The sequence below is a fragment of the Manis pentadactyla genome, chromosome 13, assembly GCF_030020395.1.
Source record: "Manis pentadactyla isolate mManPen7 chromosome 13, mManPen7.hap1, whole genome shotgun sequence".
In the NCBI taxonomy this organism is placed as follows: Eukaryota; Metazoa; Chordata; class Mammalia; order Pholidota; family Manidae; genus Manis; species Manis pentadactyla.
In genome coordinates this window covers 60968183-60983500 of record NC_080031.1, presented here as the reverse complement: position 1 = coordinate 60983500, position 15318 = coordinate 60968183, and the positions used below count along the sequence as shown (strand labels likewise).

The 15318-nt window shown below is 36.0% G+C and overlaps 1 protein-coding gene across 12 annotated transcripts in view; it reads right to left on the bottom strand.

The window, feature by feature from the left end:
* Positions 1-15318, bottom strand: part of RAPGEF6 (Rap guanine nucleotide exchange factor 6) — a 246308-nt gene that overhangs the window by 156399 nt on the left and 74591 nt on the right. The gene's annotated exons all lie outside the window — the stretch shown is intronic.

Below are 15318 nucleotides of genomic sequence, written 5' to 3'. Positions count from 1 at the left end.
CTTGCCACTAAAGCTGAAGCTACTGATGTAAGACCACACTGCTTTTCCAATCACAGACTAAACTGTCATTTAAAAAATTATTTTTGCAAAGACATAATGATATGTTCTGAAGTATACCTTATAATCAACTTCACATTCAATAAACAAATGATAATTTCAGTTTCCCCCATAACTACTTCTCCTGCTAATACCATCTCTTGCTAATATAAAAATTTCTAGTCACCCAAGTAGGAAATTCCATCAATATTCTCAACTCCCTTGAATGTCTTCCAAATCTTATCTTCATTTATTTCTCAGAACTTGTCAATTCTTTTTTTTTTTAAATCAATTCCTCTCACAATGCCCTTTCTTTCATTTCCATTACCACCATCCCTTATTCAAGTTTGAATCACTACCAAACTATGGCAATAGGTTTTCCTGTGGATTCAGATGCATTTTTCTCCAACTCCACCACACACGGTCAGACAGATCATCATTTCATCAGGTCTCCTGCTCAAAATGCTACAATGGATTACCAAAAAACTTTAAAATTTATTTAAGTTACATCTGATACTCAAAGCCACATACACTCCCTCCTCTAGAATATTTTTATCACTTTATCTTATACATATAAAACTGGCAAAACTGCTCCCTTATCTTCATCCCCACAAAAGAAACCCTCTTACATAGAAGCACTAATGAGATATGGAAAATCTGCTTGTTAACATGACTATTCAAGGGTCCCTATATATAAATTAACTTATATTCTGCTAAGTAACTTATTTCCTCAATTTGTGTTATTCTCCCATTCTACTTTCACATACTGAAACACCACCAATCATTTAAGACATCTCACTTGCCATCTCTTCCATAACCACAAGACTTTCTTCCTCTCAGACAATGACAGGTTTATTGTGCATACACAACCTAGTCCTCTCATGCTCTCTACTGTCTTCAGGCCTTTACACATGCTGCTGTTACTTCTGCTAAAAGCCCCTTCTTTCTTTACCAACATGCTAGCATCCTACACATACTCATGAGCCAGTTTAAAACAACTTCTCCTCTGCCTCAGGAAGGTGCTATTTCTTTCATAGCACTAAGCATATGGACCATAATTATTAGGTAAGCCCACCTCACTAACAAGCAAGCTAACGAGCTCTGTAAGACAGGAACTGCATTATATTATATTCACTTTTGTTCTCTTAACATTCAAGAGGTTTGCCAAAATGGATATGAAATTCTTTCTCCTCAAATGTATCAGGTACCTAGAAATATAAGGTACTCAAGAAATATACAGGTAGAATATGTAACTGCATATTACTCTTTTAAGGTAAAATCTGGAAGACACAAGGCAATGATGTCCATTTCCAGCTCAACAACTACAGAACTTTGTGTAGGCAGCAAATACATGTTATTTGTGATGCAATTTGCTCTTCCATGTACAAGAAACTGTAAATTATATCATTTAAGGCTCACAACATCCTTATTACAAAGCTATTCTTTGTGCTTTAAATATGGTATAGTCTCAGAAAACTTAATTCACTCAAGTGGGTAAGGATTCAAAACCCAAGCATGACTAAAAAAATCCATCTCCTTCATATTGCCTATCCCAAGGAATGGACTAGATTACCTACTTTAGGTGAAATCCTGGTATTATATGATTCTTAGATCTTTTAACATCTACCATTTATTGAGTAAATGCAGAGATTTAAACAATAAAGGCTTTCAAACTAGAAATAGTAGTAAACTAAATCTAGAAAAGAAGTTTCTAAGCCTTAGGATTTTGGGGAAAGTATCAAATAAAAAGAAAAAATAACAGTGTATAAAGATTAAGTGCCCTTAACAAAGCTCCCTCTTAATACAAATGAGAATTTAAAAAAATAAAACTTTGCAAACACATACTGAAATGGCACAGAAGGAATCCAAAGGCCAAGAATAAAGTGAAAACAAGATTATCAGGAGGTAGCCTACCAGCAAAGCCCCTGATCTACCAGATGATTTCTCTCCAGACACTAGACCTTCCACTTGGACAGTGGTAGAGTGAGACAGGAAATAAAACAGATGATCCAAGAATAATGGGGAATCCAATAGCAGACTTACTCATAAAACTCAACCTAAACAGCTACACCCTCGATGTAAGAGGTGAGCTAGACATTAAGCCCATCGTGCAGGAGGGAACAGGAAAACAACTTGCTTGGTACTGAGAGGAGAGAAGGGAGAAAGCGCACAAAACAAAAAAACTTTTCCCTGAGAATTCAAAACAGAAGCCATCTCTCATGCAAGTCTGTAAGTTTGAATTCATATCTTAAGCCCATCAGTAAATATAAAGGAGTTCAAGACTGATAATGCATATATGCAACTGGCAAAAATAATTCTCAAACCTCTTTAAAAGAATGCAGAACTCCAACCTCAAACAACCCCCACACCTGAAGTTCAAGACACGAACTCACAGACAAACACAGCAAAACCAACCAACCCACCACCCACAACAACCCCCGATCATGTGGCAAGTAAGACAGCTAAGGAACAGTGGGCAGACCCAGGCAGCACATGCACACCAGCATGCATGCCGACATGCTGCAAACATCAGAAAGTACGAGGCCGTAAAAAAAAAAACTCCAATGGAAAGAAACTTGAAAATGACCCAGAGATAAACAGCAACCGAGCAAATGAGGACGACCAGGACAAAAAGAAATCCTTCCCTCATTCCTGGACCCTGGCCTGGCACGCAACCAGGGAGTGCCAAGTGACAGCAGTCTGCATTAGCAAGAGGGACAAGAACACGGACAGACACCCTGTCTGAAATACAAGATCACGGGAGAGCTGAAAACTGAAGGTGTTTGTTTAGAAACATTTAGAAAGGAAACTTAGATCTTCCAGCAACCAGTCCCACATCTAAATACAAAGTAACAGCACAGGTGCACTGAATGTAACCCTAATAGCAAAACACCCCATCTACCTCAACTCCAGCAGCAGAAGTGCATTTATCTCCAGGCCTAAGCACTAAATACCCTCAGTCTTTACTGCCCTACACACAATATCTAGCATTACATACGAATTAACAATCCACATAAAAATGAAAAGGGTAAAAACAAAAACACCCCAAGCCGCTGTCAAGAGACAACACAATCAACAGAGCAATCCATGAAAATTAGAGATAATCCAGATGCTGGAATTATCAGATAATTTAAAAGAACTATGAGCAATATGATAAAGGCTCAGTGTAAAAGGTGGACAATATGAATAGACAGACGGAGAATTTCAACAGATAGAAGGAAAACATAAAATAGAACAAAATGAAAATACCAGAAACAGAAAACATGGTCTCAGGAGGAAAAAAGCCTTTGATAAACTCATCAGTGGATTCAAGGTAATTGGGTTAAGAATCAATGACCTTAAACACAGGTCAACAGAAAGTACCTAAACTGAAATAGAGGCAAGAAGAGAGGACAAACAGAAAAATGAAGGAATTAAATGGCACACTGAGATGTTATAAAAACAGAATTAGTGAACTGGGAAGAGAGAGCCAAAAAGAATGCAGTATGCAGCACAAAGATGAAAACTAAGAAAGAAATCTTAAGAGATACAGAGGATGGGCTGAAAAGATTTCATATGTATCTAAACAAAGTTCAAGGCAATAACAGAAAAAGGAATGAGACAATGTCCAAGAGAAAATGACTAAGACTGTTTAATAAAAAAAGAAAAAAGCCCAAAGCAGTTCAATATTCAAAGCGTGATAAATTAGAAACTACAACTATAAATTCACACAAAAAAGATAAAGAGAAAACTTTTAATGCCAAAAATAAAAATAAAGGGCAATTAGATTAGTAACTGATTTCTCAAAAAACAATGAATGCCAGAAAATAATAGACTGTATTAACTGTGCTGAGGAAAAAAGGATTCTGTTCCTAAAAGTGCATTCATGGCAAAGACAGACAGAAAACAATACATCCCAGCTGAGATGTCTACCAACAAAACATTTTTATTAAAGAAAATTTTAAAGGATGTACCTCAGATGTAACACAAATGTTAACTACCGTTAAGTAAGGTCTAGGTTCAAGAAACTATTAAAAGCAAAGAAATGCTAAATACATGGTTAAATCTGGGTAAATAATGACTGCATAAAACAATAAGACAAAACTTTTTTGGAATAAATAAGTAGAACTAAAATACTGGACAATAGCAATTACATTTGGATTCAGTCACCTGCACTGAACTGTTACAAGCTTCATTATTTATTAACTTCCGTTATTTTTAAGTAGGTGTATAAAAATAGCTAGAATTAGCACAGAAAGAATAGACCAAATAAAACATCTAAGGGAGTATAGTGTGTTGGGTTGGAGCGGGGGGGAAGAAATGCTAAAAAAAGAACTTACTATATAAAAGAGAACAAAAACTAAAATAATACAAAACACACAATGCGGTAAAAGTAAATCCAAACCTGTCAGCATCACAATGAAATTGTAAATGAAAGAGTCTTTCCAAGTTAAAAAAAAAAAAAATCCTGTATCAAATGCAGAAAAGAAGTAATGGTCCCCTAGTATTAAGGCTCACAAAATCCTGATACTCAAAGAGTACTAGAAATTAAAATTACAGGTTAATATTTCGTAAGAAATAATGAACACAAAAATCCCAAACATGATCATCAAGTTGTGCCAAAACTGCAGAAGAAAGATAAATAAATCAGGCTTTTACTGAAATGCACAGGTACTTGAGTATTAGAAAAATATGTTAACTAAGAACTTTTGACAGAATCCAACAGTTTTTGTTATTTGCTTTCTGACTCAACAATTTCCAGTCTACTACACTGCCTGCTCCATATATGATATAAGCCATTATTTCATGGAGACATATATCCTTCTAGTGGGGGAAAGGTATTATTTACTCAACATTTCATGGAGGCCTACATCCTTTTAGTGGGGAAATGGTGTTTATTCACCATCATCTGTACTATATTAACCACTAGGAATGGTTAAAACTAGATGATTTTCACTGCTTCTAAGCTTTTACAATGAACAGCCTTAGGAAACACATTTTTTTCATAAAATGAACTAATTTGGGAAATGCTTTTAAGATGGAAAAAAAGGCATGCGTTGATGCTGACAATTCCTATTTAAATTTTAGACTAGAGTTCTTACCTACTATCTTTTGATTTTTACATTGGGAAATATTTTGATTCCTAATGACATTAATATACATATAGAATTAGCTATATTATTAGTTATGAATTTTAATTACATCCAATTAAATTAAATGTATCTTAATACATATATAATTTCTATTTATAGTATATATACACTTGGCCCTTTAACAACATGAGGGTGCTAGGGAACCGAGCCCCCCAAAAAGTAAAAAATCAATGTTTAACTTTGACTCCCCCAAAACTCAATAACCTACTGTTGACCAGAAGCCTAACTGGTAACATAAACAGTCAATTAACATGTTTTGTATATGTCCTATAAACTGTATTATCACAATAAATTATTTCTTCTTTTAAGTGTTTAGAAAAATTCACCAGTGAAACCATGTGGGTCTGAATTTCTAAATGGAAAAGTTATAATTAGATTGACTTTCTTTCTAGATACTGTATTATGCAGATTTTCTACTCATGTTTGGGTGCCAGTTTTGGTAAGCTGTGTTTTTCAAAGAATTTGACTCTCTAAATTTTCAAACTTAACGTTTTTCATAAAATCCTTTATTTTTTTAATGTTCATTAGATCCATAGTAGAGTATCCTTAACTCCAGCCACTGGTTATGTAATATCTGGTTTTGTTCTTGATTGTTTTTGACATGGACTTATCAATTGTACTACTCTTTTCTGAGAACCAACTTTTGCCTTGGTTAATCTTCTTTACTGTAAGTTTTATATGCCACTGATTTTTGTACTTATCTTTTTATTACTTCTTGGCTTCTAATATACAGCACGCTAATTTCCTGATGTGGATACTTCACTCACTGAGTATCATCATCAGCCTTTATCTTACATTATTAAGGCTTAAATTTGCTCAATAAGAAAAGCTTAAGATGAATTTCACAGGTTTTTAATATGTCATCTTTATTCAAAGCATTTTCTTATTCTCATAGTGATTCATCTTTTACAAGTGATTTAAAATATACTCCTGAATTTCAAAAGTTGTACTTTCTTCTACTTCTGTTTTTGTAATTGGTTTTTATAACAATTCCATGGTGGTAAAAAACTATAAACTGTGAGACTTAAACTCTTTTCCTGAGATTTATGTTCCAGCATATGGTCAACTTTTAAAAATATTCCATGTGCACCTGAAAAGTAGATGTATTCTGTGGCCGATGGGTGTATTCTCTATATGTCTGTTAGTGTGTTAATGATGAGGTTCAAATCCTCAATATCCTTTCTGATTCCTCATGCTTGTTTTGTCATTTTTAGAGGCATTTAAATCTGATTGTGGATTTGTCAAGTTCTCATTTTCCTGACAATTTTTGCTTTATATATCTTGTAGTTGTATAAATAAGGTATGTAACAAGGATGGTTTAACCTTGATACGAAGGCCCTTTTGTCATTATAAAATACCATTTTTACATTAAATAACACTCCTTGCCTAAAAGTTCTTTGAAAATTAGAGACATAGTATTTCTCTTGTGGTTAGTGCTTACACAGGATAACTTCTTCTACACTTTTACTTTTAAATCTTATCAAACCTTGTATTTACATCACTGCTTCTGAAGCGCCACATTGTTTTTTCAAAAGTTTAATCTGGTATTTGTCCTTTTACTGGAATATTTATTTTTATTTATTGTAATTTCTGATATATTTGGAAGAAAATCTACAGTATTTTGTTTCTCCTGTTTTTTTTTTATCCTCATCTGTGCCTTTTATTACTCCATTTCACCCTTATAAATTTTAAGTTGTATATTTAGATGACATACCTCTGACTTATTAAAATCCATTATTAAATGGTATATTTACAACTTTCAAGAAAATAACAAAGATCTAATTATACTCCATTTCTCCCTTTCCTCATTTTTGATACTGTCTTGTGTTTACATTCTAAACGCATTTTAAAGTGCAGTGCAAAAGATATTTTTATTATTGGTTTATCTAGTATTTTAGACGTACATTTAGACATACCATGCATTTATTCTTTCCATTGTCCTTACCACATCTGTTTCCATCTGAGTTCCTCTTCTGCCTGAAAAACTCCCTTTCAGTAAATTGAGTCCTTGTCTGATGAGAAATTTTCTTAGCTTTTGTATGGAAATCATTAAATTCTTTAACAAATGAAGGTGAAATTACTGTCACCAGTGCCTTACTGTTGCTCCTTCACAAGTAGTGGGTGTTTTTCCCTGGCTAGTTTTTTACTTTTAGTTTGTTGTTGTTTTATTATGATGTGTTTAAGCATAAGTTTCTTCCCATGTGATGTGTTTAAGGGTAAGTTTCTTCACTGGTATCCTGCTTTGAGTTTGCAGCCTCCTACTATCTGTGAGTTGATGTCTTACCATAGTTTTGAAAAAATCTCAGCCATTATCTAATACTTGTTATTCTCTTTCCTCTTCTATGATTCCAACACTCAGTTAGCACTTTTCACTCTATTGCCTTGTGTCCTATCCTCCACTGTGTATTTTAAAAATTTCCCTTGCATCTGTACATGTTTTCCGCTTATCATTCATTTCCCTAATTCTCTTATCAACCAAGTTTTACCTCCTGTTAAGCCCACCTACTAAGGTTTAAATTTCAGTTACAGATGTTTCTGATTGTTGAATTTGGCATTCTTTCATTTTTTAGTTTCCAATCATCTCCTGAAATTCCCACTAAGTTAGTTAATACTAACCAGCTGTTTTAAAAATTTGTGTACATTCTGATACTTGGATCTCCTGTGAATTTGTTCCTATTATCTGTTTTTTCCCCTCTGGTCTCTGACCACTTTTAGATGTATTCCACAGATTCTGATGTGTCATTATTTTCACTGTCATTATTCTGCAAGATTCTGAAATTTCAATATGTATTCATCCTTTGACAAAAAGTTGTTTGATAAGTTAAAATTTTTCAGGTGAAAGAGCCTGTATGTTTTTTGTTTAGAGTTTCAATGAATGTAATCAGAAAGTGTTTTTAGTATATCTACCTTATGGAAAATTCACTTTATGTGAATATATGATCAATTTTTCTGAATGTGCAATGGGCACTTGAGATGGTACAGTATCACACTGTAGGATTCAACATATACTTGTAACATCTACCTTAGTGTTTATATTGTTTAGGTATTCTCTCTCATTTGTCTACTTCCCCTACTCTATACTAAGCACAGTGGATTAAACTATGTTATTGGTAGTGTACATCTATCTTTCACTGAATCTTCTGTACTGTTTGACTTACACAGAGGGTTTCTGTGTAAGCTGCTGCATACATATTCACATGTTATATTTTCATGGTAAATTTTAGGTTTTGACAGTTTAAAAAATCCTTCTATGTCATAATGCTTTCTGGATTGAATTCTATTTTGGTACTACTATGCCTATGCCTGCCCTTACTTTCATTTGTCTAGTACACCACTGGTCCACTACTTTATTTTCAGCCTTCCTGAATCACTTGATTCAGAAATCACAGGAGCATCTCTGTAAATAGCATATGGTTAGGCCATCTTTTGTGAGCCAGACTGAAAATCGTTTCAACTGGTAGATGAAGCTCATTCACATTAATTGGTATGACTAGTATTTTTCATCTCAATTTATAACATTTCATAATTATGTATATTTTGCTATATTTGTCTATGAAATGTGTACTCTCTGCTTTAAAAAAAAAATTTTTTTTTTGGTACTTAGGAACACCTGTATTTTTGTTGTAGTGGCTACTTTTGAACTCAAACCTTTTAAAATGCCCTTTGTCCCTGTATTTTCTTTTCTCAACTTTTAAAATTGAGGTATTAGCTGTAACTCATAAAATTCACCCTTTAAAATTCAGTGGTTATTGATATATTTAAAAAGTTGTGCAGCCATTACCATTATCTAGTTACAGAACATTTTCATCATTCCAGAAAGCCGTTATCATTAGCATCATCTTTTGTTTGTATGAAATTTCCCTACTCTGTATAATACAAATGCCTCATTTCCTTTACTTAGAATGTTTTCAAGGTTCAACCATGTTGCAGCATGTACCAATACATGATTCCTTTTTATTACAGAATCATAGTCTACTGTATGGACATAAAACATTTTATTTATCCGTTTATCAAGTTATGGACATTTGGTTTGTTTCCACATAAAACATAGGGACAAGAGTCTTTCCCTTACAACCCTCCCTAACTTTGGTTTAGTCTTAGTAGCACATTTCTACATTTTAAATGCTATCATCACTTCTTTTGCTGATACTTTCCCAGTTCTCTCTGTTGGATGAAGCATCCTATAGTAGTTTCCTTAAAAATGGCTCATGGGTATGTCACTCCCAAGTTATTATACGCTGCAAACTGTTATTCCATAACCTTGATATCTGAAACACAGTGTGGCTGAATACAAAATCCTTCGTACTTACTCTGTTTAAAAAATGCTGCTCTGCTGTTGCCTTGTTTTGGTTGCCTCAGTGGATTAAAAAAAGATGTGAACCAGTGTTCTTTTTGCCTTTGGAAATTATGTGATATCTTTACCTGGAAGCAATGAGGATTTGTTCTCTTAGAAACCTGCTAGTTTTCCTAGGAATGCCTTGGACACAATTATTCTGGTGCTAACTGCTCCAGTTCCCAGTGGACTTTTCCAATGTACGGATTCCCATCTGTTTCAATTTCTGGACAACTGTCTTTGAATACAGCTTTAAAAATTAGTCTTTTATAGAAAACACAGATATTAACCCAAATATATATGGTCAATTAATATACAATAAAGGAGCCATGGACATACAAGGGGGAAATGACAGCCTCTTCAACAACTGGTGTTGGCAAAACTGGACACCAACATGTAAGAGAATGAAACTGGACCATTGTCTAACCCCATACACAAAAGTAAATTAGAAATGGATTAAAGACCTGAATGTAAGTCATGAAACCACAAAACTCTTAGAAAAAAACATAGACAAAAATCTCTTGGACATAAATGTGAGCAACTTATTCATGACCATATCTTCCTGGGCAAGGGAAACAAAAGCAAAAATGAACAAGCGGGACTATATCAAGCTGAAAAACTTCTGTACAGCAAAGGACACCATCAACAGAACAAAAAGGTATCCTACAGTATGGGAGAATATATTCATAAACGACAGATCCAATAAAGGGTCGACATCCAAAATATATAGAGAGTTCACCCACCTCAACAAACAAAAAGCAAATAATCCAATTAAAAAATTGGCAGAGGGGGCAGAGAAGACGGCGGTGTGAGTAGAGCAGTGGAAATCTTCTCCCAAAACCATATAAATTTTTGAAAATTCAACAAATACAACTATCCCTAAAAGAGAGACCAGAAGACACAGGACAACAGCCAGACTACATCTACACCTGAGAACCCAGCGCCTCGCAAAAGGGGTAAGATACAAGCCGTGGTCCAGAGGAACGTGAGTGCCCCTCACCCCAGCTCCCTGGCAGGAGGAGAGGAGTCAGAGCAGGGAGGGAGAGGGAACCCAGAACTGCTTAACACCCAGCCCTAGCCATCCACACTGGGAGCACAGACACACAGTGCGTGGGGTGCTGGATACGAGGGAAACAGACAGTAAAACCTGCGAGTGGGTCCCCGCAGCCGGTGACCCTGGGACAAAGAAAAGCGAGTGCTTTTTGAAAGACTTAAAGGGACAGCGACCCCACGGCTGCACGGAAACGTCCCGGGACACTTAGCCCAGCAGCTGTGATTTCCAGGGATCTCCGGGTGCCCTAACCGCTGGGTAGCAGCGCAGCTTGGAAGCCCCTCATGGAGATAAACAGCTTCCTGACCGTTTCCCCTCTGACACTGCTTCGCCATAGTAGAGCAGCAGCCTCAGGCAGCAGGGCAGAGCTTCTTTCACAGCGGCCGGCAAGAATTACAAACCTCGTTTGCGTGCAACTGCCCAGCACAAGCCGCTAGGGGTCATTGTTCTCCCAGGAGAGGAAGGCCACAACTATCAAGAAGGGATGTTCTCCCAGCCAACACATGCACCAGCTTCCACAACTACCTCTATCGCCATGAAAAGGCAGAAGAATTTGATACAGACCAGACTAACCAAGACATCCTCCCCTGAGAAGGAATCTGGGGAGATAGACCTAACCAATCCCCCTGAAAAAGAAATCAAAATAAAGGTCATAACCATGCTGATGCAGGTGCAGAGAAATATGCAAGAGTTAAGGGATGAGGTCTGGAAAGAGATTACATAAATGAAAAAAATATATGGAAGGATTTATAAGCAGAATGGATAAGATGCAAGAGGCCATTGATGGAATAGAAACCAGAGAACATGAACGCATAGAAGCTGACACAGAGAGAGATAAAAGGCTCTCCAGGAATGAATCAATATTAAGAGAACTGTGTGACCAATCAAATGGAACAATATTTGCATTACAGGGGTACCAGAAGAAGAAAAGACAGAAAAAGGGATAGAAAGTGTATCTGAATAAATAATTGCCGAAAACTTCCCAAACTGGGGAAGTACACAGAACTCCCAACAGAAGGGATCCAAGGAGGACAACACCAAGACACATAATAATTAAAATGGCAAACATCAAGGACAAGGACAGACTTTTAAAGGCACCTAGAGAGAGGAAAAAGGTCACCTACAAAGGAAAACCCATCAAGTTATCATCAGATTTCTCAACGTAACCTTACAGGCCAGAAGAGAATGGCATGATATATTTAATGCAATGAAACAGAAGGGTCTTGAACCAAGAATATGTATCCAGCACGATTATCATTTAAATATGAAGGAGGGACTAAACAATTCCCAGACAAGCAAAAGTAAAGGGAATTTACCTCCCACAAACCACCTCTACAGGGTATTTTAGAGGGACTGCTCCAAATGGGAGCACTCCTAAGGCAAAACAGATCTCACCAGAGAAAATAAAATCACAGCAAAGAAAGCAGACCAACCAAATACTAACTAAAGGCAAAAAATAAAATCAACTACCCACAAAAGCAGTTAAAGGAAATACAAAAGAGCACAGAATAAAACACCCAACATATAAAGAATGGAGGAGGAGGAATAAGAAGGGAGAGAAATAAAGAATCACCAGACAGTGTCTATAATAGCTCAAAATGCGAGTTCAGTTAGGCAGTAAGATATTAAAGAAGTTAACCTTGAACCCCTGGTAACCACGAATCTAAAGCCTGCAATGGCAGTAAGTACATATCTTTCAATAATCACCCCAAATGTAAATGGACTGAATGCACCAATCAAAAGACACAAAGTAATAGAATGGTTAAAAAAGCAAGACCCATCTATATGCTGCTTACAAGAGATCCACCTGAAACCCAAAGACATGCACAGACTAAAAGTCAAGGGATGGAAAAAGAGATTCCATGTTAACAACACGGAGAAAAAAACAGGAGTTGCAGTACTAGTATCAGACAAAATAGATTTCAAAACAAAGAAAGTCAAAAGAGATAAAGAAGGACATTACATAATGATAAAGGGCTCAGTCCAACAAGAGGATATAACCATTATAAATATATATGCACCCAACACAGGAGCACCAGCATATATGAAACAAATACTAATAGAACTAAAGGAGGAAACAGAATGCAATGCATTCATTTTAGGAGACTTCAACACACCACTTTCTCCAAAGGATAGATCCACCAGACAGAAAATAAGTAAGGACACAGAGGCACTGAACAACACACTAGAACAGATGGACCTAATAGACATCTATAGAACTCTACATCCAAAAGCAAAAGGATACACATTCTTCTCAAGTGCACATGGAACATTCTCCAGAATACACCACATACTAGGCCACAAAAAGAGCCTCAGTAAATTCCAAAAGATTGAAATCCTACCAACCAACTTTTCAGACCACAAAGGTATAAAACTAGAAATAAATTGTACAAAGAAAGCAAAAAGGCTCACAAACACATGGAGGCTTAACAACATGCTCCTACATAATCAATGGATCAATGATCAAATTAAAATGGAGATCCAGCAATACATGGAAACAAAAGACAACAATAACACAAAGCCCCAACTTCTGTGGGACGCAGCAAAAGCAGTCTTAAGAGGAAAGTAGATAGCAATACAGGCATATTTAAAGAAGGAAGAACAATCCCAAATGAATAGTCTAACGTCACAATTATAGAATTTGGAAAAAGAAGAACAAATGAGACCTAAGGTCAGCAGAAGGAGGGACATGATAAAGATCAGAGAAGAAATAAATAAAATAGAGAAGAATAAAACAATAGCAAAAATCAATGAAACCAAGAGCTGGTTCTTTGAGAAAATAAACAAAATAGATAAGCCTCTAGCCAGACTTATTAAGAGAAAAAGAGAATCAACACACATCAACAGAATCAGAAATGAGAATGGAAAAATCATGACGGACCCCACAGAATACAAAGAATTATTAGAGAGTACTATGAAAACCTATACGCTAACAAGCTGGAAAACCTAGAAGAAATGGACAACTTCTTAGAAAAATATAACCTTCCAAGACTGACCAAAGAAGAAACACAAAATCTAAACAACCAATTACCAGCAAAGAAATTGAAGCAGTAATCAAAAAACTACCCAGGAACAAAACCCCCGGGTCAGATGGATTTACCTTGGCATTTTATCAGACATACAGAGAAGACATAATACCCATTCTCCTTAAAGTTTTCCAAAAAACAGAAGAGGAAGGAATACTTCCAAACTCATTCAATGAAGCCAACATTACCCTAATACCAAAACCAGGCAAAAATCCCACTGAAAAAGAAAATTACAGACCAATACCCCTGATGAATGTAGATGCAAAAATACTCAACAAAATATTAGCAAACACTATTCAAAAATACATAAAGAGGATCATACAGCATGACCAAGTGGAATTCATCCCAGGGATGCAAGGATGGTACAACATTTGAAAATCCATCAACATCATACACCACAGAAACAAAAAGAAAGATAAAAACCACATGATCATCTCCATAGATGCTGAAAAAGCATTCGACAAAATTCAACATCCACTCATGATAAAAACTCTCAGCAAAATGGGTATACAGGGCAAGTACCTCAACATAATAAAGGCCATATATGATAAGCCCACAGCCAACATCATACTGCACAGCAAGAAGCTGAAAGCTTTTCCTCTGAGATCAGGAACAAGACAGGGATGCCCACTCTCCCCACTGTTATTCAACACAGTACTAGGAGGTCCTAGCCATGGCAATCAGACAAAACAAAGAAATACAAGGAATCCAGATTGGTAAAGAAGGAGTTAAACTGTCACCGTTGGCAGATGACATGATACTGTACATAAAAAACCCAAAAGACTCCACTCCAAAACTACTAGAACTGATAGCGGAATACAGCAAAGTTGCATGATACAAAATTAACACACAGAAATCTCTGGCTTTCCTATACACTAACAATGAACTAACAGAAAGAGAAATCACGAAAACAATTCCATTCACAATAGCATCAAAAAGAATACAATACCTAGGAATAAACCTAACCAAGGAAGTGAAAGACCTATACCCTCAAAACTATAAGACACTCTTAAAAGAAATTAAAGAGGTCACTAACAAATGGAAACTCATCCCACGCTCTTGGCTAGGAAGAATTAGTATCGTCAAAATGGCCATCCTACCCAAAGCAATATACAGATTTGATGCAATTCCTATCAAATTACCAACAACATTCTTCAACAAACTGGAACAAATAGTTCAAAAATTCATATGGAAACACCAAAGAACCCAAATAGCCAAAGCAATCCTGAGAAGGAAGAATAAAGTGGGGGAGATCTCACTCCCCAACTTCAAGCTCTACTACAATGCCACAATAATCAAGACAATTTGATACTGGCACAAGAACAGAGCCACAGACCAGTGGAACAGAATAGAGAGTCTAGATATTAACCCAAACATATATGGTCAATTAATATACAATAATGGAGCTGTGGATATACAATGGGGAAATGACAGCCTCTTCAACAGGTGGTGTTGGCAAAACTGGACAGTTACATGTTAAGAGAATGAAACTGGATCATTGTCTAACCCCATACACAAAAGTAAATTCGAAATAGATCAAAGACCTGAATGTAAGTCATGAAACCATAAAACTTCTAGAAAAAAACATAGGCAAAAATCTCTTGGACATAAACATGAGCAACTTCTTCATGAACACATCTCCCCCGGCAAGGGAAACAAAGCAAAAATGAACAAGTGGGACTATATCAAGCTGAAAAGTTTCTGTACAGCAAAGGACACCATCAATAGAACAAAAAGGTA